The sequence below is a fragment of the Giraffa tippelskirchi genome, chromosome 4 (assembly GCF_054371585.1).
Source record: "Giraffa tippelskirchi isolate mGirTip1 chromosome 4, T2T-mGirTip1v1.2.pri, whole genome shotgun sequence".
Classification (NCBI taxonomy): Eukaryota; Metazoa; Chordata; class Mammalia; order Artiodactyla; family Giraffidae; genus Giraffa; species Giraffa tippelskirchi.
The window spans coordinates 165795247-165822015 of NC_137278.1; the positions used below are offsets into that span (position 1 = coordinate 165795247).

At 41.3% G+C, this 26769-nt stretch overlaps 1 protein-coding gene across 15 annotated transcripts in view; it reads right to left on the reverse strand.

Moving 5' to 3' along the window:
* SLC41A2 (solute carrier family 41 member 2) overlaps nt 1-26769 on the reverse strand; it is a 156861-nt gene that overhangs the window by 115495 nt on the left and 14597 nt on the right. For 4 of the 15 annotated variants that reach the window (XR_014083500.1, XM_081595672.1, XM_081595662.1 and 1 more), the window contains exon 1: nt 15459-15704. The exons of 4 other annotated variants lie outside the window; for them this stretch is intronic. The gene's annotated coding sequence lies outside the window, so the exon portion shown is untranslated. Of the gene's footprint in view, nt 1-9100; nt 9152-15400; nt 15705-26769 lie in introns of those variants that run through there. 7 more of the 15 variants (XR_014083501.1, XR_014083502.1, XM_081595664.1 and 4 more) reach the window with 2 other exon arrangements.

Genomic DNA, 26769 nt, shown 5'->3' on the forward strand with positions numbered 1-26769 from the left:
TCCAAAGAACAAAGTGTATTGCATAAACAAAAGAGTCTATTCTACCAAGTGCCAAGAGTTAGATTATATTTAGGCCCTACCTAACCAACTGAAAAGTGAAAAACAAATCATTTTACTAGATATTTTGGTTAGATTAATAACAATACATAAATATTTTTATAATATGGTGACTGCAGCCATGAAAGACACTTGCTCCTTGGAAGAAAAGCTATGACAAACCTAGACAGTGTTTTAAAAAGCAGAAACATCACTTTGCCAACAAACATCCGTATAGTCAAAGCTATGGTTTCTCATTAGTCATGTATTGACGTGAGAGCTGGACCATAAACAAGGCTGAGCACCAAAGAATTGATGCTTTTGAGTTGTGGTGCTGGAAAAGACTCTTGAGAGTCCCTTGGACAGCACAGAGATCAAACCAGTCAATCCTAAAGGAAATCAATGCTGAATATTCACTGGAAGAACTGATGCTGAAGCTGAAGCTCTAATTTGAAGAGCCAACTCAATGGAAAAGACCCTGATTCTGGAAAAGATTGAGGGGAGGACAAGAAGGGGGCAGCAGAGGATGAGATGGTTGGATGGCATCACTGACTCAATGGACAAGAGTTTGAGCAAACTCTGAGAGATAGTGAAGGACAGGGAAGCCTGGCATGCTGTAGTCCACAGGGGGGTCTCAAAGAGTCGGACTTAACAACAACAATACAGGTAGTAGACAATAATCAGAAATATCAGTACTACTGTTTGAAATACTTCAGTTAATGGTCAAATAACAAAGGAGTTACAGCACAGAAATCTGTTTTGAAGTGGAGAAACTGCTTTTAAACAACAAAAAAAGGATATTTCTCCCACTTTAAAACATTTCTTACATGTATCTTATTTAAAAAACAAACTACCAATTAATGACGCTCTTGCAATTAACTCGCAATTGACATTCATTAATTTCCTGCAAACTGTTGCTAAGATCAGGCTTGGAAGGTAGCTCAGTGGTAAACAATCCGCCTGCCAAAGCAGGCAATGCAGGTTCAGTCCCTGGGTAGGAAGATCAACTACAGTAGGAAATGACAACTCGCTCCAGTATTCTTGCCTGGAACATCCCATGGACAGAGGAGCTTGGTAGGCTACAGTTATGGGGTCGCAAAGAATCGGACATGACTGAGTAACTGAGCACACATTGCTAAGAGCATCACCTTATCAATTACCCTAGAGAAAATCACATAAAACTTTACTTAAAAATTACACTACAGAAAGTCTTGCTACAGAAAACTGGCATTTTTCTTTTTCTTTAATAAAGACAGCCACCCTTGAGACTTCCGTGGTGATCCAGTGGTTAGGACTCCCAGCTTCCACTGCAGGGTGCCAGGTTCAATCCCTGGTCTCCTGGTTGAAGAACTAGGATCCCACAAGCCACATGGCCAAAAAGCAAAACAAAACAAAGATTGAGCCACCCTTTTCCTTTACTTCAGCAACAAGAAACTTACAGCCACATCTGAAACTCAAATTTATGATCAATTTATTCACCTTAATGTTACATTCTTGAAGCTTTATTTTCTCTTGTACTGGCTTCATAACTTTTTTTTAAAAACCAATACTTCTTGTAGCTGTTTTATAAAGTGACTCAACACCTTTGTGTAAAAGGTAGTGTACATGAAAATAAAACATAAATAATACATTTCCTTACTGGTTTTCTCTGGTATTTATAAATCTGAAATATTTAAATATAGATACTAGGCAACATAATAGGATAAGATGAACTCCAGCATTTCAAATGAGGAGAAATTATTATTCAGAACTCTCTAGAGTATACTTCCATATTTTAGCCTTATAACATCCTTATACTCTTAAAGAGAATTCAGTTTGAAAAATCCAGACACACTTCTGCAGACAACTTAAAAGATACACTTTATTCTTTGCATAATTAAACTGAAAGCTGAATATAAAAGCTTCCAGAATTGTAACGTACAGAAAAGATAATCATGTGTCAAAGCAAAAATCTTCTAAGAAAAGGCAAAGGGAAACATGATATGCCACGGCAAGGTTAACATTTTTCTTTCTTTGAAGACCAAGAGTGCCCCATCATTTTCATGGTGATTGCATTCCCAGTATTTACTCAGAGCCCTTCCATTCCTCTAGGGACCCTGGTTCCCTCCCCTATCCCAGAGGTGAGGTGGCACACTACATCTGGACGAGCAGGCCACACTAAATTACTCCGCCTTCCACTAGGTGATGAGACAGGACAGCCCCCACATGGAGCCAGGTCTTCCTCACCTTCCCTCACTGGGACACGTTCACCATGGCATCACCCAAGAAGATGAAGCCAATCTTCAACGTTCCCAAACTGGACTTTCCCTCAATATTGCTCCCTGGTACATGGTGCTGTGAAGTCCACTCAAGCACACAAACTCATGGCAAGAGACTACGCGGAAAAGGTGAACCACAGGTACACGGTGTTACATTAGTCAACTATTTTGGCATCAACCTCAAAGAATGATCTAACTCTTTCAGTATCTTTACTCTCTGAAACCATGTCTCTACCCTTTGGTCAGGGCTGCATACTTTCTTGTTCAAATACCACTTACAAAAAAAAAAAGGAGCCCAAAGGCTTTAAGTCCAACTTGAAGTTCAAACTAAAACTATCCTCAGGTAGTTAAAATAACCTGACTACCTTTCCTTCTCAGCTCATTTGAAATGGTGTTTCTGATGTCCACTGGCACAGAGCTCTCTTTTACTATTCTCTTTTTCACAGAATATGTGTTAAATTCTAAAAAAAAAAGGGGAGGGGTGTAGAAGTAGCCCAAAGGACAAACAAGAATTGTTTATTTTAGAAACCCACCATCCAGAGATAATCACTGATGATGTAATAGTATATATGATAACTTTGCTATATTTTTTCTATATATACATATATGTTTAAATCAAAAATACACGCATATTATACACACTGTTTGGCATCCTGCTTTTGCATTTTGTAAAATATCAAAAGACTTTCTTATCAGTATTCTACAAAGTTATTTTTAACAGCTACTTATAATTTCCTCTTCTAAAACTCCCAGGGGCTCTAAAATTTATTTTTCCTACTTTATCCCCCTCCACAGTTTCCCAACAGGAACACGACTAAAAGGCAACAGTCTTCATTCATTAATACATCCTAAACAGCTTCCAGAAAACTAATATTCTCCTGTATTCATAGAAGTGATTTCATTTATATTTTATATTGTTAGATGATCGTCAATACATAACTGCATCTACCCCACCAAGCTCCAAGGCAAGGCCAGGGTGGCACCAAGTCCATGGTGTGTCTCTCCCATGATCCATCACATATAATTCAAAATGGACATTCTCTCAATAATTCAAAATGATAATAACTCCAAACAAAGTAAGAGTCATAACAAGGTTGACTTTTCCTAGAAAGACCATCTCATTGTTTCTTTAAAGACTACAAAACATTAACAGATGGCCAACAGGCAACAACATATTAGAGAGATGCAAATCAAAACCACGATGAAGTATTTCATCCTGGTCAGAATGGCCACCATCAAAAAGTCCAAAAATAATAAATGCTGAAGAGGGTGTGCAGAAAAGCGAACCCTCCTACAGTGTTTTGTTGTTTTTTGGGGGAATGTAAATTGGTGCAGTCACTATGGAAAATAATATGGAGGTTCATTGAAAAGAACTAAAAATAGAGTTACCATATGATCTAGCAATCTCACTCCTGGGCATAATATCCAGAAAATATGACAATTCTAACTCAGCTCAGTGTTCATAGCAGCACTATTTACAATAGCCAAGACATAGAAGCAACCTAAATGTTCTCTGACAGATTAATGGGTATTATTCAATGATGAATGTAATAAAAAGAAAGAAATAATGCCATTTGCAGCAACATGGATGGACCTAGAGATTATTATCCTGAGTGAAGTAAGTCAGAGAAAAGCAAACATATGATATCACTATAGGCGGAATCTTAAAAAATAATACAAATGAATCTATAAACAAAACAGAAACAGACTCACAATCATAGAAGACAAGCACATGGTTACCAAAGGGGGAGGGGGGGAGGGGAAGTGATAAATTAGAAGCATGAGATTAACAGATACAAACCATACATAACACAGATAAGCCACAAGGATCTACTATTTAGCACAGGAAACTAGATTCAATATCTTGTAATAACCTATAATGGAAAATAATCTGAGATATATATATTTACACACATAAAACTGAAAAAATCACAAGACATTATTTAAATGTTTTGGTGTCTTTTGGTACCCCCTCACTAATGCTCAAACACACGCTCGTGTGTGTGCTTAGTTGCTCAGTTGTGTCTGACTCTTTGCGACCCCATGGACTGTAGCCTGCCAGGCTCCTCTGTCCACGGGGATTCTCCAGGCAAGAATACCAGAGTGGCTTGCCATGTCCTTCTCCAGAGGATCTTCCTGACCCAGGAATCAAACCCAGGTCTCCTGCATTGCAGGCACATCCTTCACCATCTGAGTCACCAGGGAAGCAAGACTGTCTATTAAGCACTGCCCCCAGAGATTGAGGAAAGAATAGGCTTTTTTCCAAGGAACAATATAAGTTCAAACTCAGATGATAAAATCTATGCATAATCAAAATCTCAGACTTGAGTACACAGATTTCAGTCTAACACATTTTGAAAGGGAGAATATTAACTGCTTGTTCAAAGCTGTATTATTCACGTGGAATCACTGGAAAATGCTTTATGCCATGTTTGAAACTGTACAAAGCTTCCTATCTGCCATGCTTTCATTAGATGAATAAACTGATAACATGATTTGCATTGAGTGTTTTTATGGGGAAATTTCAAGTGACTTATTCAGCAAATCTTCACACTTCAATTAAGAGAGATAATTTGCTTGCAAAAAATTAAATGTGAAGAAGTGTCAACACACTAAGGATACTGACAGGAGCTAAGAGGTTGGCCTCCAAAGTCAAACGTTGTTGTTGTTGTTTAGTCGATAAGTGGTGTCTCTTTTTCGACCCCCTGGACTGTAGCCCACTAGGCTTCTCTGTCCATGGGATTTCCCAGGCAAGAATACTGAAGTGGGTTGCCATTTCTTCCTCCAGGGGATCTTCCCCACCCAGGCAGGCATTGAACCCACATGTCCTGCATTGCAGGAGGATTCTTTACCACTGAGCCACCAGGGAAACCCCGGTTTGGCTTAAATTCTGACCTTCACTAGCTATGGGACTTATGCCTCTGTTCCTCAGTTTCTTCAAGAAAAAAATATCTCCTCCACAGGTTACTGTGAAGATTAAGTAACTTACTACATGTAACATGCTTAGAACAGTGTATTGAGTCTTCAATAAATATTAGCTAGTTATCATCATCATTACTCATCATTATTACTCTACACTTCTTAAAAAGGGCTCATAACCTAACTTTCTACCTCTTTCTCCCCATAATAAGGAATATACTAGTTACACATTGCTATATTAAACCCCTGCCTTGTAATTTTCAGATCAACTGTTTTGTTCCAACTTTCTCTAAAAAGTCAACTGAAGTTTAATATTTACATTTTTTACACTGTCCTCATCCTACTTTTCATTAAACTGCCAGCATGCTACAAAATATTATATATCTATAATGATTAGCATATACAGAGACCAAATGGTACATATTATAGATATTGAACAACACAGGTCTTCGGGAAACCACAATCTCCTAAAAGAAAAAAAGAAAATGAAACTTGGAATAGGAAGTAGCTCGAATACTGTTGTTAAATTTAAATATCACATCTGATGTACTTTTTTACTTCTAAAAAGATATCTAAGTAACATTTTTATAATTTACAAATAAAACAAACAACCTTAAGCCATCACTGTAAGGTTTATTCTAGATTAGAGAACTAAGTCTGCTCAACCAGAGCAAGAAATATTACAAAGAATCCATCATGAGTTTGCCTGCGGTTATTCTGAAACCCACAATCCAGAAATAACAGACAAGAATTTTCCGACTTTTCTTTTTCCAAGAGTACTAGAATGTTACCATAAAAATTCTTTGTTTGTTATGTAAAAGACAGAGGAAAGCAGCACATAGAATGAAGCAAGTAAAACAAACAAACAAACAAACAAAAAAGAATGAAGCAAGTAGGCCAGGCTTTGGACTCTGGTACTACCTGTTAATTTTGCTTTCTTGATCATAGATACGACAGTCTGCTTAAAATCCCAGGAGAATACACTGGCTAATAATGAAAAAGATTTATTTGTCCACTAAATGTTGGGCTTATTACCTTCCTATATTGTTTATTTGTACCTTACCAGGAATATGAACAGCTTATCAAAAAACCACTCTTGAACTAGTCAGGGACTTCCCTGGCGGTTCAGTGGTTAGAACTTCATGCTTCCAGTGCAAGGGGCACAGGTTCAATCCCTGGTCCGGGAACTAAGATCCTGAAAGACATATGGAATGGCCAGGAAAAAAAAAAAAGAACTAAAGTCTAATCCATATGTCCTACAAAATATTTAAAAACTTAAACCCCAAAGAAAGGACAACAATCACTCATTCTTTAGAACAGGGGTCCCCAACCTCTGGGATCTAATACCTGATAATCTGAGTGGAGCTGATCTAGTAATAATAGAAATAAAACGCACAATAAATGTAATGCACTTGAATCATCCCGAAAATACCCCCACTCCTCCCCGATCCGTGGAAAAACTGTCTTCCACAAAACCAGTCCCTGGTGCCAAAAAGGTTGGGGACCTTCTGCTAAGACAACAAAACCACTGAAAGCAAAAAGAAGAGACTTCGTTGGTATGTACTTGTGTAATCTTTCCTGAAAACCTAGGAGATAGACATGTTCATACACTATAGCTCAGGAAACTGAGTCTCAGAGAGGTTAAGTAATATGCCCAAGTTATAAAGTAAAGTAAAGACACAGTAGGCTTCCCTGGTGGCTCAGTGCTAAAGACTCCACCTGCCAATGCAGGAGACATGGGTTCAATCCCTGATTCGGGAAGATTCCACATGCTGAGAAGCAATTAAGCCCATGGGCGACAACTACTGAGCCTGTGCTCTGCAGCCCACATGACGCAACTATTGAAACCTGTGCACCAAGAGCCTGTGCTCTGCAACAAGAGAGTATCCTCCTCTCTCTGCAACTAGAGAAAGCCTGCACAGCAATGAAGCCCCAGCATAGCCAACAATAAATAAATACATAAATATTTAAAAAAATAAATAAAGACACAGGACTCAAATTCACAACTTTCAAACCAGCTAACGATAATGAAGAAATGACAGGCACCCCCCGCACAGCAGTGGGAGTGGTCGGAGATGAGGAATACAGAACCAAGGCCTCCAATGCCCCCTCCCAAGTCCACTCATGTCCAGCACTGGATGGATTAAACTGGATTCAAGCTCTCTCTGAACACAACTGATGGCTCAGGAATGGAAACAGCTCCTTCCCATGTCTCACTCCCTAATTCACAAGTACATTATCTTGTCTTAATAAACGAGCAGTTACTTACTGAAGATCCAGAAATGTAATCATACCATAAATTGACCATTTTATAAGTGTCACTGGAGAAGGAAATGGCAACCCACTCAAGTGTTCTTGCCTGGAGAATTCCATGGACAGAGGAATCTGGTTGGCTATAGTCCATAGGGTCGCAAAGAGTCAGACACCTAAAAGTGCCATATAAGATAGTGTAAAAGAGACTATTCATATCTTTAATATCTGCCCCTCAAATGCTCTTGCTTTACAGGAATTTCACTCACTTATATGAAGTTCAGTTGCCTTTTACTAGTCTGTGAGCTCTTGATACGAAATTCTGTATATTCCCCACTCGTTGTTGTTTAGTCACCAAGTCATGTCTGACTCTTCTGCAACACCATGGACTGTAGCCCGCCAGGCTCTACTGTCCATGGGATTTTTCAGGCAAGAATTACTGGAGTGGGTGGCCATTTCCTCCTCCAGGGGATCTTCCCCGACTCAGGGATCAACCTGTGTCGCCTGCATTGGCAGGCAGATTCTCTATCACTGAGCCACCAGGGAAGCCCCATTCAGTATTATGTAGGTGGTGTCCACTAAAAATGTTAAAAGGAACGAATGAAACAATGATGGGTTGAACCCTAAATAACAAGTAAGAGTTAGAGAGATGGGAAAAAAGAGGGGAAAGTGCATTCTAACAAGGTGACTGGTAACCTGACAGACAACTCCTGGGGAAATGAACAGGCAGGTCAGAGCAGAGGATCCACATCACCAAGCAGCAAAAACGGTAAACTGGAGAAGACGTGGAATTTCTTTCCGGGGGTTAGGATTTCCTTTTCTGAATTAGGCCAATTTGTTTTTAAACATTTATTTTAATGCAGGAGAATTCTGTGTTTAAATTAAACCCGACGTGAAACCCCACTATATTGATAGAAAACAGGTACTCTGAAGCCCTACCCAGTCCCCACCTTATCTGACTTGAGAAGACTCCAAAGGCCCTCCTTGGACCACAATCTGAAAAAACCTCGGTTAGAAAAATATCTGGAAGCACAGATGCCAAAGGGCTCAGAGCACTGACCTCTGGGTTGGCCTAGGTTGGGGGAACATGATAAGGAGGGACTTGAAGTATTATTTTCACTTTTTAAATCTTGCATATTTTTATACTATTTGAACTGTTGTTTATATTGAGCACTTTTTACTTTTTAGACTTTAAAAATAAATAAGACACCATTGCTCTAAAAAAAGCATTTTTTTAATGGCTCAATTTCTTCAAGTGGATTGCTACATTTTAATGAATCACCTCCTTATAATTGCAGGATATTTTTTTAACTAAATTACATCGCAATGAAAATGAACATCTCTGTGCATAAGACTTTCCCATATTTAGAATGATTTGCTCAGGATAAATTTATACAAGTTAATGGTTTCCATCTAAGTTCTACAATACATGGCTTAAAATAAGACTCTCTAGAACATAAAAAAATATAAAATTCAAAGGGTATTTTTTAAAAGCCATTCTACAGTAGCAAGATTTTGATTCTAGCATTCATGTTTAAGATAGATAAAATCTAATTTATCAAACTAATCAGCAAAGTTTCCACATCTCGAAAAATGTATTAAAGAGAAATCTGAAATAGAACTTGAAAGCGCTCTACCTTTCATGAATTTTTCATAACTTCTGTTGCCACTTATCAAAACCACACACTGAAAGAATCTTTCTTCACAGTTGGGTTTCACAATCTAATTCTGTGAAGTCACAGTACTGTGACAGTACAATCATTCTCTGGCAACAAACTAACATCATTAAATTCTTATTTGGAAGTTCTATGGGGTATAAGGATGTTCTATTTTTACTTCTAAGATCAAAATCTATTTTGTGTTGCCTCTCCATTAAGCTCCTATGATTGATACATCTTGACCTAATTTATTCTCTTGTTCCCAGCCATCTTTATAAAACTACCTTTTGGTGAGGGCTCAGAGAACGCCTGTCTGTTCAAACAAAATATAAATGGTTGCTGGATTGCCTCTGCCTGTGAACAACTGGTTAATGCTCTGTACTCCTTGCAAGGTGAAACCCCAAAGTCAGAAAGTGTGTTGTTCTTTTTCTTATCTCTATTACTGTTTTAATATAACATAAGAGTACTTTTTGCTAAATCATCTTTTAAATAAGTGAATGGGGTTCTATCACTAAGGTTTCCAACTGGGCAAAAAGAATTTCTAATAAACCCTTTTTCTTTTTTCCAAAAGCAAGTATTGCTACACATCAAGGTCATTCCTACTAATATATAAAAGTTCCAAAAGCAAGGATGGTTAGAAATATCAAGGTCATTTCTACTACTATGTGACAGCTCTAATATAAGGGTATTCAGACTCTACCAGCAAAGATTTGCTTAGTCCCTGCTGGGCACAGGGCACTAGGCTTCTGTGTGAACAAAACAGAAGAAAGATCTGCTCTCATGGGTCTCTCTTTCTTGGTGCAAAGGCATGTTTGTAAACCACAAATCTTTATGAAATGAGAAGTTCCAATATCAAAAACAGAAATATGCTTTAGAAGAAAGAGACTGGAACCAGATTTTGGAATACCTGTCAAGGCCAAGGAAGGTGGAGTTTATGTTTGAATAAAGGAAACCTAGGTATTCAAAGGGATCCTTAGAAAATATTAATCTATTCAGGCGCTGACTAAAACTTTTGGATGGCTTCTCATTACCTGTAAGAGAAATTCAAAATCTTGAAAAGAAAATCTTGAAAAGGGTAACTAAATCTTGCATCATCATCCCCACCTACCCAAGATCTTGGGTTGTGGTCACACTGCACTTGTTTCCTCTATTGCAGGGATTTTCAAACTTTTATACACTGTCATTTAGTAAAGTATCAATATATGACACATTTATTTTTTATTTTATTTCTTTTTAAAAACATGCAGGTCACAACCACTAAACTGATTTTATAATCTCCTGGTCAGCGCTTAGGTACCAAAGTTTGAAAAATACTACTTTAGCATATACCACACTCTCTCTCAAGCTTCCCAGGTGGCACTAGTGGTAAAGAACCCACCTGCCAATGTAGGAAATGCAGGAGACGTGGGTTCGATCCCTGGGCCAGGAAGATCCCCTGGAGGAGGGCATGGCAACCCACTCCAGTATTCTTGCCTGGAGAATCCCATGGACAGAGTAGCCTCGTGGGGTTTTATAGTCCACGGGGTCGCAAAGACTCAGACACAACTGAAGCAACTTAGCACGCATGCACACTCTCTCTCTCTCTTCTAGGCCTTTCCATGCATTCTTTCTGCCTGAAACATTCTTGCTCATCCTCATTCTTTCCTTTTTTCTGGCAACTTCCTATTCTACTTTGTGACCTGAGCTCGTAAACATCACTTCCCTGACCCTCTTAGATTAGTTCTCTGTCTTCTGTGTTCCTAATACTCTATGCTTTCTATTGTTCATTAAGCTTTACTGTAATTGTACATGGCCTGTCTTTCTAAGATGTAAATCCCATGAGCATCAGGATCCATTCTAGTTCATTGCTGAATCCTGAGAGCCATACCCAGTGCCTGCTACAGATTAGGCCCTCAATCAATGTTTGAGGAGTAAAACAAGTGAGGAAATGGACTTGAATAATCTATATATTAATATTTAACCACATGATGAAATGAACACCCACTTAAAAACTGTTATGAGGTTTAGCTAGTTCCAAGGAAAACATATGTTCAGTTCCAATTGTATAAATGGTGATTAGGCTCCTAAGCTAGCCTGCAAAATACTATTACCCACACACACACTTAACTGATGAGAGGACAGCTGCTTATTTCCCTCTCTGCCAGGACAATAGAACTTTCACTTCTCTAAGTAGGAGAAAACAGGATTAAAGGGACACTTTGCTTTCTCCCTACTTTATCAGTTAGTTCCTCCTAGAGCAAAGTGGACTTTCCTGGTGGCTCATCCGGTAAAGAGCCTGCCTACAATGTGGTAGACCCAGGTTTAATCCCTGGGTCGGGAAGATCCTCTGGAGAAGGAAATGGCTACCCACTCCAGTACTCTTGCCTGGAAAATCCCATGGACGGAGGAGCATGATAGGCTACAGTCCATGGGGTCACAAAGTCACAAAGAGTCGGACATGACTGAGCGACTTCACTTCATTCTTTAGAGCAAAGTGACTTAGCTAATGGCTGAGATGAGATTAGATAGCTAGTGGGAAGCTGCTGTATAGCACAGGGAGCTCAGATCTGTGATAACCTAGAGGGTTGGGATGGGGATGGGGGAGGAAGATTCAAGAGGGAGGCGATATATGTATTCGTATAGCTGATTCACTTTGTTGTACAGCAGAAACTAATACAACATTGTAAAGCAATTATACTCCAATAAAAAAATAATAAATGAAAAAAAAAAAAGAATAAAGGTCAATATTCCAGTCAGGCCCCACCCCTGAGCTCTGACTGGTTCTTCAAGAAGAGAAAGTTTTCCTTTCCCTTCCAATTCCTATGAGGAAATCTTTCTGAGACAGAGCTTTCTGTACCTGCAGGGGAGACCCACAGTTTTTTAGGTGTTAGACAATCATCTGGGCAGATAAAGCAAGAAGGAACAGAGTAAATATGAGTCTAAGCTAAACTCTCCAAACCAGCTTTACCAGAAATGAAAAATTAAACTGTATTTTAATAGTACTATAATTCTTATCTGGCTTCATGAATCTGATCTCAATCTGCACAATCTGGAGACAGAAGAGATGTAATCAGGAATAGTAACAACAGTCATCCAGTCTGATTTCTGGGTCCCAGGAGAACAGTAACACACAGGAGCAAGGTGGGATGGAAGGGAAGGGAATGGCATGAAAGTTAAGGTTTCTCCCACTTCTCCTTTCGAATTTTTCTTGGGCAAAAATGTCTAAACAAGTTGAATCTATCTTTGTATACTACAACTTTCGCTTCAAAATTCTCATTCTTGCTTCTCTTTTCTCATCTTCCAAATCACCTTATGCTGCCCGAAGATCTTCATTTTCAACACACACACTTCTAGAAATAAGCAAATGTTTCTCAAACCTCCAAAATGTTCCTTGAGCCCATACCACTAACCTCTCCTCTCCCTCTTCACACCAAAACTCCCACTTTCTCAGTTCAGCTGATCAGCAGGAAAGCAATCTGACTAAATCCATTCACATTAAGATAAAATAACTGACAGCCCTAGCTTTTAAACCCTCCTAGAAATACATCTGGGCTTCTCTGGTGGCTTAGCAGTAAAGAATCTGCCTGCAATGAAGGTTCAATCCCTGGGTCGGGAAGATTTCCTGGAGAAGGCAATGGCAACCCACTCCAGTATTCTTGCCTGGGAAATCCCATGGACAGAGGAGCCTGGCAGGCTACAGTCCATGGTGTCACAAGAGTTGGACATGACTTAGTGACTAAACCACCACCACCAGAGATACATATATGTTTTATTTTATACACACATACATTTTTAAGCTATAGAAATCTAACCACAGTAATTTCAGAGAAAAGATGAGCAGTGCCTAAAAATTTCCCCTAAAGGAGTCAGGTCTGCTCTGACCAGCTTTCCCAAAGATCATGTCCCCAAAGTTGCTCCCACATTTTCCCCAACTTTCAGTCCTTAAGTGACACTAAAAACCCAAGAGGACAGAGAAAGCCAACTTGGGAAAGCATCTATAGCTACAGGATACTTACTCATTGATTGGATAAGTCAATGACAATCAACATTAGATTGGATAGGTTACACTTTAAGTATATTTTATAATCATTCCTTTAGGTAAAACAAAAACATTCACTCAGGTTATATATTGCAATTATTGCCTCACTCTACTAATGAGGTCAACGAGGCATAACGGGGTTAAATAACATTTCCATTGTTTAAAGTTCAGTAGTTGAAGAACAGGATGGATGGCTCTTCACACACTTTGAATAGGTTGTTTACCCATTAATTCCACTTGAAAATCTTTAATTTTATTTTCCATAATGTTTCTGAAATTTGGTAGTATACTTTAGAACAGAGTAAAAGAATATGACTTTTTATTAGAGTAAAAGAATATGACTTGAATTCCTGGGAGGCAAAATCATATCTTTTTCAGGGGTTTTTGTAAGAAAGATCTAAGCCTGAGATTGAATTTGTGTGCACTCAGAAAAAACCACAAAAATAGGCAAAGTAGCGTTCATTCAGCTCCAAGTGGTTCTTAACTTCAGCACCATGAAAAATGTTTATTTGCCACCCAAATAAGAATAGAGCTATGATAAAGATTAGACAAACTTAGGATAATAAGATCTTCCACTTTGCCTGAGAGATATATGAAATTTTAATTGAGGAATTAGTGTTTGCTATTTTTTATTAGTTTGTTTAGCTAGCCACCAAAATAAATTACTTGAAATTAAAGTGATATCAGGAACTTTTCAAGCGGAGCATAGAATATATGAAAATGCTAACTGGGTGTGGTCTCCTTTGCCTTTGGTCATGAACACACTTTTTGTGGCTTTTCTCAAAATTCCAGAAAGGGTAAAGGGTCAGTAAGATTCCCAAGAAATGACAGGGTATTCAGAAAGCCTTACATAGCATTTATTCACCTCCCCCAAGTACAAGCATTATGTTGCTTGGTATTGAGTTTGGTTTTTCAGGCAGTGCTAGCCCCCAAACCTAGAATTTTTAACATATAATTCAACAATAAAAAGACAAATAACCCAATTAAGATATGGGCAAAAGATATGAACAGACATTTCTCCAAAGCAGATATGTAAGTGGCCAACAAGCAAATGAAAAGACACACAACATATTTAGCCATAAAAAATGCAAATTAACACTACTTTATTCCCACTAGAATGTCTATAATAAAAACTAGTAAATAGTCAATAACAAGTGGTGAGAATGTGGAGAAATTGGAACCCTCATACACTGATGAGAATGTAAAATGGTGCAGATACTCTGGAAAAGTTTCACAGTTTCTTAAAAGTTAAATATATAGACCCAAAACAATGGAAGTCATATGTCCACCTAAAAACTTGTACACAAATGTTTATAGCAGCATTATTTACAATGACCAAAAACTAGAAACATCCTTAATGTCCATTAGCTGAAAACCAGTAAACTGTGATAATGTGGTATACTCATACAACGAACTATTATCCAGCCATAAAAAAGAGTTAAGCATCGATGCATTCCACACGTGGATAAACCTTGAAAACATTATGCTATGTGAAGGAAGCCAGACACTAAAAGTCACATAAAGTCCATTTATACGAAATTTCCACAACAGTCAAATCCTCAGAGACAGAAAGATTAGTGGTTGCCAGGGGGTGGGATAAGAGGGAATGAGTGACTGATAATGGTACAGGGTTTCATTCTGGGGTGATGAAAATGTTCTGTGCAGTGGTGATAGCTGCAAAACTTGGTGAAAATACTAGACCGTGCTTGAAAAGGATGAATTTTACGGTGTGTGAAGTATATCTCAATTTTTTTAAAAAAATTGTTCATTTACGGAAAGAAATTACTACACATGTAAAGTACCTACAAGTGTATTACATGCATATACGTAATCTCTTTCTAAAAATCAACGTTTGGGGTTTTTTTAATTGAGCTATATTTCACATATATAAAGAGAGAAATGAAAGAACACGGAGCAACTGGGAGCCCTGAAGCCGTGGATCTGGGGTGTGCCCCAGTCCGCCTCGCAGAGTCCCCATCCTGCTCGCCTTCACCCATCACTCAGCCCCCACCCGCCGTCTGGTCCAGTGTCAGGGCCGGGGACGACCCACCGCGGCTGCCCGGCTCCGCGGCGGGCGCCCAGGGCCGGCCAGCCCTCCCGCCCAAGGCGGGGCAGCCGCGGCGGGCCGGGCTCGGGCGCTGCCCGCGGGCCCGGAGGGGATACGGAGGTTCAGGCCGGCCCCGCCGCTCTCCCTGCCCCGGGCCTCCCCGCCTCCTGGCCGCGGGTCTCGAGCCCGTCGCCGCCGCACCTCCCTCCAGTACCTGGGATGCGCCCGAACCCCGCGCCGTGGCCAAAGCCGAGACTTTCCCTCCATATCACCTGTTCGGGAGCGCGGTGCAAGCAGAGGGACCTCGCCTCCTCAGACGCGACCGAGGCACCGGCACCAGAGGAACGGAAGGGGAATTAACCGAGTCCCCCTGGGCGGCGGCTGAGGCGGCTGCCCACCGCCCGCGGCTCCTTCCTCTCGCGCGCCTCCTCGCGCCGTCCCGGCCCGGAGCTGACAGCCCCGGAGCCGGCGCCCGCGGCCCGCTGGCTACCGGCCGCCCACCCCGCCCCCGCGCGGCCGCCTCGCGCACGCGCAGCGGCGCCTGAGCCCGAGGGGAAGCGAGAACCTGATGATGTGGCCGCGGGGGTGGCGACCTGCAACGCCAGCGCCGCCCAGTCCTGGACCCTTGGCTGCACCCTGACCGACGCGCTCCGGGAACCTGATCGAGCAGAGCAAAAGGGGAATTTTCATGGGAGCCTACTCAGCAGAGAAGGGCTGTGGCCTTCCTTGTTCGCCAGCCCACTCCATCCCCATCACCCTACTGCCCCCACCGCCCCACATCCACATCTCTGGCTGCTCCTTGGTCCTAACGCTCAAATTTATGACTCATGACTTCTATTCTCAAGCCGGGAGCCTCCTAGTTGGCTGGCTTCGTGTTTTCTTCTCTCGCGCAGACTGGGATTTAAACTGCGCAGAATGGTCCAAGTTTGACCCTAGGTAGGAGAGAAGGGGATTGGCCCCCAAATGGGATGATGAGATTTTAGGGCAGGTCCCAGCAGTGGGAGAGTGGTGTTCAAAACAAAGTGCATGGGCCTAGTGGAGGTGGCTGGAATGCCAGACTTTTCAAACTTGCTCATGCTTGTTTTTAAATCTATGTAAAAAAGTAAGCTAGAGTTTGCAAAGTAAAGCCAAGAATTCATTTACTTTATTTAACAACTATCATTCGAGCATCTTTTGCAGGTAATGGGTGAAGCCCTGGAGGTATTCCAGTGACCAGAACAAAGGTTTCTGGCCTCAGGCTCTTCTAAGAGAGAGACTGCCCTTTTAAAAATTATCCAGCAAATGACACTTCCTCAAGTCAAAGCTTCCACCAAATCTTAAGCCACTCCAATGATTTAGTAGCAGATTTTCAGGTGCCAAGAGAGATCAGAGAGTATATTTATCCACTTATTTTTTTCTTGAGGCACGCTCCATCTTTTTTTTTTTAGTTGCAGCATGTAAACTCTTAGTTGCAGTATGTAGGATCTAGCTTACTGACCACGGATCAAACCTGGGCCCCCTGCATTGGGAGTGTGGAATCTTAGCCACTGGACCACCAGGGAAGTCTCTGCCATGAGAGTTTTGACCTTCACCTTCAGGATGAAGGGTACTTCAGTATCAGTCTTGGTCATCTGAGGTAATGCTTTTCATAAAGGCCCATGCAAGTTTAAGGACAGGGAAGCCTGGGGTGCTGCAGTCCATGGGGTCGCAAAGAGTCAGATACAACTGAGCGACTGAACTGAACATGCAAGTGTTCTTCACCCCTAAACATCTGTTAGGAGTGAAAGTATAATTGCAAGGAAGTGGAAAAACAGTGTTTCCACTGCATTTTCAAATGGTTTTTGTTCTCAAGGTTTTGAATTGCATATCACCCCGAGGTAATGAACTGCTCTTGAAAGCTTTTGTCATTGTTGTTGTTGAAAGCTTGCTAGAAGTAAAAGTTCCAAAAAGATACATACCTCCTCTGGGTCCTGTAGTCTCAAGATTTCTGCACAAAGCATACATAGGATATACCACCCTCTGCCGGTTTAGAAAATTCTACCAACGTTTTTTTCCTGGGAGCTAATAGTTTCCATTGCCCTCAATTTCACTAGTCAGCATGTAGCAACTTTCTCCTCATGCAGTGCCTCTCATTCTGTATGCCACAACATGGAGTATATATATATATATACATATATATACATATATGTATATGTATACATATATGTATATATATATATTTAGTTATTTTAGTTTATTTTAGTTTATATATATATTTAGTTATTTTAAGCTTCAAGTTGGAATCCAAATTTAAATCTCAACCCTGAAAATAGCTCAAGGTGGAAGCTGGTGAAGGGATACCCCTTTCTAAAAAGTTAGGTCCCAATGCAGGCAACAACATTATATTACAACTTCATCTTCTACCTGATGGCTGGCAACTCTAAATATGAAGCAAGTGACTTAGAATTGAGGATATGTAGTAATCACGGCTGTGATGATCGCTAGAAAAAAGCCTGGGAGTTATGAAAGCGTGTAACAAAGGGACCCGTCTGTTCTAGAGGCTAAGAAAGAGCCCTTTGAAGAAGTGACATCTAATCTGAGCCTTGAAGAATAAGGAGTAGGAGGCCTGGCAACAAAGGGAAGGGGGTGGGGTGGGGAGTGGAGTCTGGAAACTGCAGGTTTGAAGGCCCTTTGGTAGGAAGGGGTTCCACCTGTGGAGGTCTTGAGGAGGGACCACTGTGGCTGGAGTGAGATGGCTAATACTGCAGGAGAGGACAGCAGGAGCCTTGAGTGCCACGATGAGGACTTTATTTATTCCAAAAGACAAAAGGAAGCCACTGAAGAGTTGGAAAGAATCCATCTGGACATGATCAAATTTGTATTTATGGAAGACATTTCTGGCTGCAGTGTGGAGCACGAATAAGAAAGCAGCCACAGAGGAGGTGTGAAGACCAGTTTGTAGGCAATGGGAACTAGGAGGCAGTGGATCAAAGAAATAAATGAGGGTTAGAACTGCAATGGCTTGATTTTTGACTGTGTGTGAAAGGTGAAGGAGAGAAAAGTATCCAAAAATCACTCCCCATTTTCTGGCTTGAGCTTATCCTTCTCCCTGAGAGGGGGAACCTGAAGGAGGAAGTCTAAAGGAGATCATTTTGAATTGCTTTGGCTATGATGGGTTTTCTGACTCTATGAGATATCCAAGTGAAGATGCTAAGAATATATTTGAAAAATAAATCTGGAACTCAGAGATCTGGACTGGAGATAAACTCAAAGCTAAACTTTAAGATAACACGGAATATGATTTGTTTGTAAGAATTGAACCTCTAAACTGTAGAGAAAATAAGAGAAGCAAACAGAACCTAAATTGACTAATTGTGAGACACTTCACAGAGGTTATCTTAGTTAATCCTCACCAGTGAGGGATTATAGTTATAATCCTGTTTTTCATATGAGGAAACTAAGGGTTCACTCAAAATTAAATTCCCAGTTAGATAAGAATCTCTGCGGGTAGCTTTGATGATCACTGAGGTTCAAGAACTATCCTGCGGACTGCTTGAAAGTGGTCCTGCAGGGACTTCCCTGGTGGTCTAGAGCCTAAGACTCTGCATCCCCAGTGAGGGAGCCCAGGTTTCAATCTCTGATCAGGGAACTTGATCCCACGTTGCCGCAACTAAGAGGTCCTGCATGCTGCAACTAAGACCTGGAAAAGCCGAATTAATAAATACTTTTTTAAAGTGGTCCTGCAAACCATATAAAATACTCATAAAGAAAAACGATTAGAGAAAACCATGGCTCAGAAGACATGCAGCCCATGCAGTACATGTTTCCAGGCATATGTTCCAGCTTCTTCATCCCCATTCCCTGTTATCAACACCCTTCTTGGGAATTTCTAGAACATTCACTTGTTCATTCAGCAAGTATTTATAGTGGACCTAGTAGTGTTAGTCACTCAGCTGTGTCTGACTCTGTGTGAGCCCATGGGCTGCAGCCTGCCAGGCTCTTCTGTCCATGGGATTCTCCCAGCAAGAATACTGGAGTGGGCTGCCATTTCCTTCTCCAGGGATATATACACCACCATGTGTAAAATGGATAACTAGTGGGAACCTGCTGTGTAGCACAGGGAACTCAGCTCAGTGCTCTTTGGTGACCTAAAGGAGTGGGAAGTGGGTGCGGAGTGGGAGGAAGGTCCAAAAGGGAAGGGATATTTGTATACATAGTTGATTAACTTCGTTGTACAGCAGAAACTAACACATCATTATAAAGCAACTATATCTCCAATTAAAATAAACGTTTTAATCAGTTCAGTTCAGTCGCTCAGTCATGTCTGACTCTTTGTGATCCTATGGACTCTAGCATGCCAGGCTTCCCTGTCTATCACCAACTCCTGGAACTAAAGTTATAATAAATAAAAATAAATTAAAAAAAAAAAAGAGCCATGTCCTGTGTGACTGGAGTGACCTGATCAAGGGGACAGTGGTCATAGATGTGGTCAGGACAGTGGGTAGAGGCAGGTCATGGGATCATAGGTCACAGTAAAGTCTTTGGCTTTCACTCTGGGTGACACAGGAGCCACAGAAAGTATCTGAGCAGAGAAATGGTTTAGGGAACAATGTTGTCACCATGGAGGACTGAGTGAAGGGAGGGCGAAAGCAGGAGGACCAGCAAGGAGGCTTTCACAATAACCCAGGTGAGAACACTGCGGGGACAGGCCAGGGTGGTTGCAGAGAATGTGGTGAGAAGGGCCTGGACTCAGAATATATTTGTCTGACAATGGAGCTGAGAGATAGGATTTGCTAATGGATTAAGTGAGGAGTATGCGAGAAAAAGGGGCTTCCCAGGTGGCACTAGTGGTAAAGAACTTCCCTGCCAATGCAGGAGACATAAGAGATATGGGTTTGATCCCTGGGTTGGGAGGATCCCCTGGAGAAGGGCATGGCAACCCACTCCAGTATTCTTACCTGGAGAATCCCCATGGAGAGAGGAGCCTGGCGGGCTACAGTCCATGATGTTGCAAAGAGTCAGGACGTGACTGAAGTGACTTAGCATGCACGCATACAGGAGAAAAAGAGAGGTGTTCAGGAGGCCTTCAGTGTTTTGGGGTCAATTCATGGAAGAATGGAATTTTCTGAAAAGGGAAAGACTGCAAGAAGAAACTCAGGAGACAGGTGTGAGGTCACCTGGTGAGGGCTCGCTGTTCTAAACGCCCCATCTAGGTGAACTCATCCAGTCTTCATGACAACTCTCTACAGTAAATACTACTGTTATTACCATTTTATGGGTGAGGAACTGAGCCCTGACTGTGCCTCAGATGCCACAGCTGTAAAATGCAGAGACAACTCCTGAGTTTACCACTGCACTGTCTGCAAGGGAAGACAGACCACTCAATAGACAACCATAGCCATATCTGGAGCTGTGGGAGAGGGAGTCTGAGGGGCTGCAGTTGTACAGAGTGAGAGCATCTCCTAAAGTTTCCAGGGAGGGAAGACAGGCAGAAGTCAGAGAAGCCTTACAAGAAGAAGTGATCGTGGGCTGAAGTGTAAATGATCAGTGGCTAAACTAAAAAGCATTTTAAGAGGTAGGATTGGAAAGGAAGGAGAGAGTCTTCCAGGAAGAGGGAACTACTTGTGCAAAAAGGAGGGGGGATGGGGATTTTAAGGAATAAAGAATTTCAGAGTGGTGCTTCTGCCTCTTTTAGAGCACCTTGTTGATTGGTCCCTATAGAGAGTTTTCCTCCACAAACTCACGGTAACATTTCAAAGGTTCCCTTTCCTGCTGTCTTTAGACTGTATTGCTGAGAAAGCAGAGGTCAGCTGTCTTTGATCACTTATCAGGGGCCTGTTGTTCCTCAACTGTGCTCAATGGTTCCAGCCTCCCAGCTTCAGGGCTTGCTGTTCTCATTAACTAGGACACTCCATTCTCCCGCAAGCCTTCCCAGGTCTGCACCCACCAGGTGAACTCAGAGTCTTCCCTCTTGGTTTCCATGACAGCCAGTAAAGGGCATGATCATAGCACTTAAAAATACCACGTTGTAATGTGTTTTTTTCTGTCCATCTTTCCTTTTTTTGTTTTTTGAATCACCCACAGGTGCTTGTTTTAATTACAGACCTCCTGAATTCAAACTTTCCAGGAGAAAGTCCTTGGAATCTTTTTACTAGCACCTAGGTGATTTTTTTTGATCTCTGGTTCCTCTGCCTTTTCTCAAACCAGCTTGAACATCTGAAAGGTCACAGTTCATGTATTGCTGAAGCCTGGCTTGGAGAATTTTGAGCATTACTTTACTAGTGTGTGAGATGAGTGCAATTGTGCGGTAGTTTGAGCATTCTTTGGCATTGCCTTTCTTTGGGATTGGGATGAACACTGACCTTTTCCAGTCCTTTGGCCACTGCTGAGTTTTCCAGATTTGCTGGCATATTGAGTGCAGCACTTTCACAGCATCATCTTTCAAGATTTGAAATAGCTCAACTGTAATTCCATCACCTCCACTAGCTTTGTTCATAGTGATGCTTCCTAAGGCCCACTTGCTTCACATTCCAGGATGTCTGGCTCTAGGTGAGTGATCACACCATCGTGATTATCTGGGTCATGAAGATCTTCTTTTACAGTTCTTCTGTGTATTCTTGCCACCTCTTCTTAATATCTTCTGCTTCTGGTAGGTCCATACCATTTCTGTCCTTTATCGAGCCCATCTTCGCATGAAATGTTCCCTTGGTATCTCTAATTTTCTTGAAGAGATCTCTAGTCTTTCCCATTCTGTTGTTTTCCTCTATTTATTGCATTGATCGCCGAGGAAGGCTCTCTTATCTCTCCTTGCTATTCTTTGGAACTCTGCATTCAAATGGGAACATCTTTCCTTTTCTCCTTTGCTTTTCACTTCTCTTCTTTTCACAGCTATTTGTAAGGCCTCCCCAGACAGCCATTTTGCTTTTTTGCATTTCTTTTCCATGGGGATGGTCTTGATCCCTGTCTCCTGTACAATGTCACGAACCTCTGTTCATAGTTCATCAGGCACTCTGTCTATCAGATCTAGTCCCTTTAATCTATTTGCCACTTCCACTGTATAATCATAAGGGATTTGATTTAGGTCATACCAGAGATCAAATTGTCAACATCTGTTGGATCACTGAAAAAGCAAGAGAGTTCCAGAAAAACATCTATTTCTGCTTTATTGCCTATGCCAAAGCCTTTGACTATGTGGATCACAATAAACTGTAGAAAATTCTAAAAGAGATGGGAATACCAGACCACCTGACCTGCCTCTTGAGAAACCTGTATGCAGGTCAGGAAGCAACAGTTAGAACTGGACATGGAACAACAGACTGGTTCCAAATAGGAAAAGGAGTACGTCAAGGCTGTATATTGTCACCCTGCTTATTTAACTTATATTCAGAGTACATCATGTGAAATGCTGGGCTGGAAGAAATACAAGCTGGCATCAAGATTGCCAGGAGAAATATCAATAACCTCAGATATGCAGATGATACCACCCTTATGGCAGAAAGTGAAGAGGAATTAAAAAGCCTCTTGATGAAAGTGAGAGAGGAGAGTGAAAAAGTTGGCCTAAAGATCAACATTCAGAAAACCAAGATCATGGCATCTGGTCCCATCACTTCATGGCAAATAGATGGGGAAACAGTGGAAACAGTGTCAGACTTTATTTTTTTGGGCTCCAGAATCACTGAAGATGGTGATTGCAGCCATGAAATTAAAAGACGCTTACTCCTTGGAAGGAAAGTTATGACCAACCTAGATAGCATATTAAAAAGCAAAGACATTACTTTGTCAACAAAGGTCCGTCTAGTCAAGGCTATGGTTTTTCCAGTAGTCGTGTATGGATGTGAGAATTGGACGGTGAAGAAAGCTGAGCGCTGAAGAACTGATGCTTTTGAACTGTGGTGTTGGAGAAGACTCTTGAGAGTCCCTTGGACTGCAAGGAGATCCAACCAGTCCATCCTAAAGGAGATCAGTCCTGGGTGTTCATTGGAAGGACTGATATTGAAGCTGAAACTACAATACTTCTGCCACCTCATGCGAAGAGTTGGCTCATTGGAAAAGACCCTGATGCTGGGAAGGATTAGGGGCAGGAGGAGAAGGGGACGACAGAGGATGAGATAGCTGGATGGCATCACCGACTTGATGGACATGAGTTTGAGTAAACTCCGGGAGTTAGTGATGGACAGGGAGGCCTGGCGTGCCGCAATTCATGGCGTCGCAGAGTTGGACACGGCTGAGCGACTGAACTGAACTGAGGTGATTTTTTTAAACTTTTTTGACTGCACCTCACAGCATGTGCGATGTTAATCCTCCAACCGGGGATCGAACCTGTGCCTCTTGCACTGGAATGCAGAGTTCTAACCACAAGACCACCAGGGAAGTCCCCTGTCTGTCCATCTTTCTACTAGGCTGTCAACAGGGCCTTTTTATCTCAGATTAGTACACCATTTTTAGCCTTAAATGGATACTCAATAATTTTTACCCTGAAATGAATGAATAAATAGATTTTAATTGAACTTCCTTTGCATTTAGTGGTGCTGCTACTGGCATTTTGTTCTGTTGTAGTTCCAATTATTTATAGATTTTAAAATGTAATTACATATGGCATTGTTCTTGCTCCTTGAACCTGACTTTTTGGATGTTGTTGGGAGACAGGCTTTCTCTAACACTGGGATGCTGGTGGCTATTTCTCCAGCCTTTTCCAGCTTCTAGAGGTGGACCACATTCCTTGGCTTGTGGCCCCCTTTCTCTGTCTTCAAAGACAGCAGTGTACACAGCATCTGTGACCCTCTTTCATCCTCATAACTCTCTGATTCTTTTTTTCTGCCTCCCTCTTCCACTTTTAAAGGCCCTTGTGAATACATTGGGCCTACCCAGACAATCCAGAATAATCTATTTTAAAGTTAGCTGATTAGCAACCTTAATTCCCTTTTACCACGTAATGTATGATGAATAAATATATTGAGAATAATGAAAGGCAGAATTCCAGTGGTACTCTGCTAAACTGGTTCTCTAGGGGAGGAGGAGGGAAGGGTAATAAGAAAACTTGATTTGCAGCATTTGCCAATCACAATGGTATATAAATGGTCCCATGACTGATTTTCAGGCAACAACCAGCTCAAAAAATTACAAATAGCTAGTAATCAGCTTTCTTGAGCTGGTTCATACTGGTTCCAGCACACTGTGGCAAGCTTCTCATTCTTGACGTTTTTAAATACAGATAAATATAGAAATAACTATAGATATATTGTGGGTAAGGGTGTGTATGTGTGTGTGTTTCCTTGCCCTCTACAATGGAACAGCCTAAGAGCTGGGACACATCAGTAGCAATTAGCGTGTGTTAGTGCTCACTCACTCAGTCGTATCCGACTCTTTGTGACTCCATCGACTGTAGACTGCCAGGCTCCTCTGTCCATGGGCTTTTTCAGTAGGAATACTGGAGTGGGTTACCATTTCCTCCTCCAGGGGATCTTGCCAATCCAAGGATTGAACCTGCGTCTCCTACATTAGGAGGCAAACTCTTTAACCAAGGAGCTGCAATTAGCACACCTAACTAACTAACACATTTAGATCTTACTTTCCAAATACCACTCTCAACATTAAAAGGAAACAGTGCTCGTTGGAGGAAAGGTTAATTCCAGGGCTGGGGATGGGAAAGTACAAAATGAGCCTGCAACAACTTGTACCAGAAATTAATGAAGTGCTCAAAGAAAGATGAGGATACATGAAAAGGAGAGATTTGCAAAAAGAAAGAGCTCCCTCTGGGACAATTTTAGTATCAAAATAAATTATAATTGTAATGGCTTAAAGCCCATTAAATAGAATAAAAATCCATGAGTTAAAGAGACATAAATAAGTGAGTAAATAAGTAAATGGAAGGACAAAAAGCTTTCTCACAATAGAATACCAACTAATACATAGAACATCCGCCTGCAGTGCAGGAGATTCCTAGGTCGATTCCCCAGTTTGATTCCTAGGTTGGGAAGATCTGCTGCAGAAGGGATAGGCTACCCACTCCAGTCTTCTTGGGCTTTCCTTGTGGCTCAGCTGGTAAAGAATCTGCCTGCAATGCAGGAGACCTGGGTTCGATCCCCGGGTTGGGAAGATCCCCTGGAGAAGGGAAAGGCTACCCACACTCCAATATTCTGGCCTGGAGAATTCCATGGATTATATACTCCATGGGGTTGCAAAGAGTCAGACACAACTGAGAGACTTTCACTTTCACATAGAAAATCATCAGTAGATGAAAAATTGAGTGAAATTTTAATGAGACAATATGATTACATCTCTCCCCACAAATACTTGTTAATTGAAAAGAAATAACTAGTAATTTGACAGAGCAGAAATTTCACAAATACAACCTTAACAGAGTGATCAAAGTTAATATCACCAGTAGTGAGACAAATCTACTTCATGTACATACATGATGGACTGAAAGGACCTAATATCAGCTCTGTGATTAATTTGCCAGAATATATGATTTGAGTCTAACCACAAGGAAACAGGAGAGAGACCCAAATTGAGGGATATTCTACAAAATCTCGTTTATCCTCTTTAAAAATGTCAGTCATAAATGACAAAAGATGACGGATGACTGAGAAACTATCACAGATTGATAAAAAGGCTTGAACGCAGTGCATGACCTTGTGTTGGATACTGGCCTGGCAAAAAAAAAAAAAGTCATAAATGACAGTATTAAGACAAAGTTTGAATACAAATAGTGGGTTCCATAGTGGAAATAAATTCATGGTAAACTGTCTGATTTTGTTTATTGTACTCTGGTTATGTAAGAAAATATCCTTATCTTATACTTAGGATTTATAAACTGAAGTACAAACTAGGAAGTTTACAATTCACTCTCGAATTATTCAAAGAAAGGATTGTGTTGTATGGTGTGGGGAGAGAGAGAGAAATATGACAAAGGGTGGCTCAGTGGTAAACAATCTACCTGACAATGCAGGAAACATGGGTTCAATCCCTGGTCTGGAAAAATCCCATGTGCCATGGTATGCCCGTGTGCCACAACTGTTGAGCCACAACTATGGAGCCCGTGGTCTAGAGCCGGTGGACCACAACTCCTGAGCCTGTGAGCTTCAACTATCAAAGCCTATGTAGAGCCTGTGCTCCACAACAAGAGAAGCCACCACAGTGAAAAGCCCAGGCACTGCAACTGGAGAGTAGCCCCTACTCTCTACAACTAGAGACAGGACTGTGCAGCATGGAAGATCCAGCACAGTCAAAAATAAACAAATAAATAAATAAACAAATGGGGCAAAATATATCCATTTTTGAATCTCGGTAAAAGGTTTACAGGGGTTATACTGTTGTTGCAACTTGTCTATAAATCAGAAGTTATATCCCCCCAAAATGTGACAAAAAATTGCGATGGGGGAAGTGTGTGTGTTACTCGCTCAGTCGTATCCGACTCCTTGTGACTCCATGGACTTTAGTCCGTCAGGCTCCTCTGTCCATGGAATTCTCCAGGCAAGAATACTAGAGTGGGTTGCCAGAGATGGTGGAAGAGGAACATAAAAAGTTATTTTGGTAACATTCCACCAGTGCAGAGGGAAAAGACATACAAAACCATGATGGTTGTATCTGCTCCTGCTCTCTGTAGCCACCTCTCTGTTGATA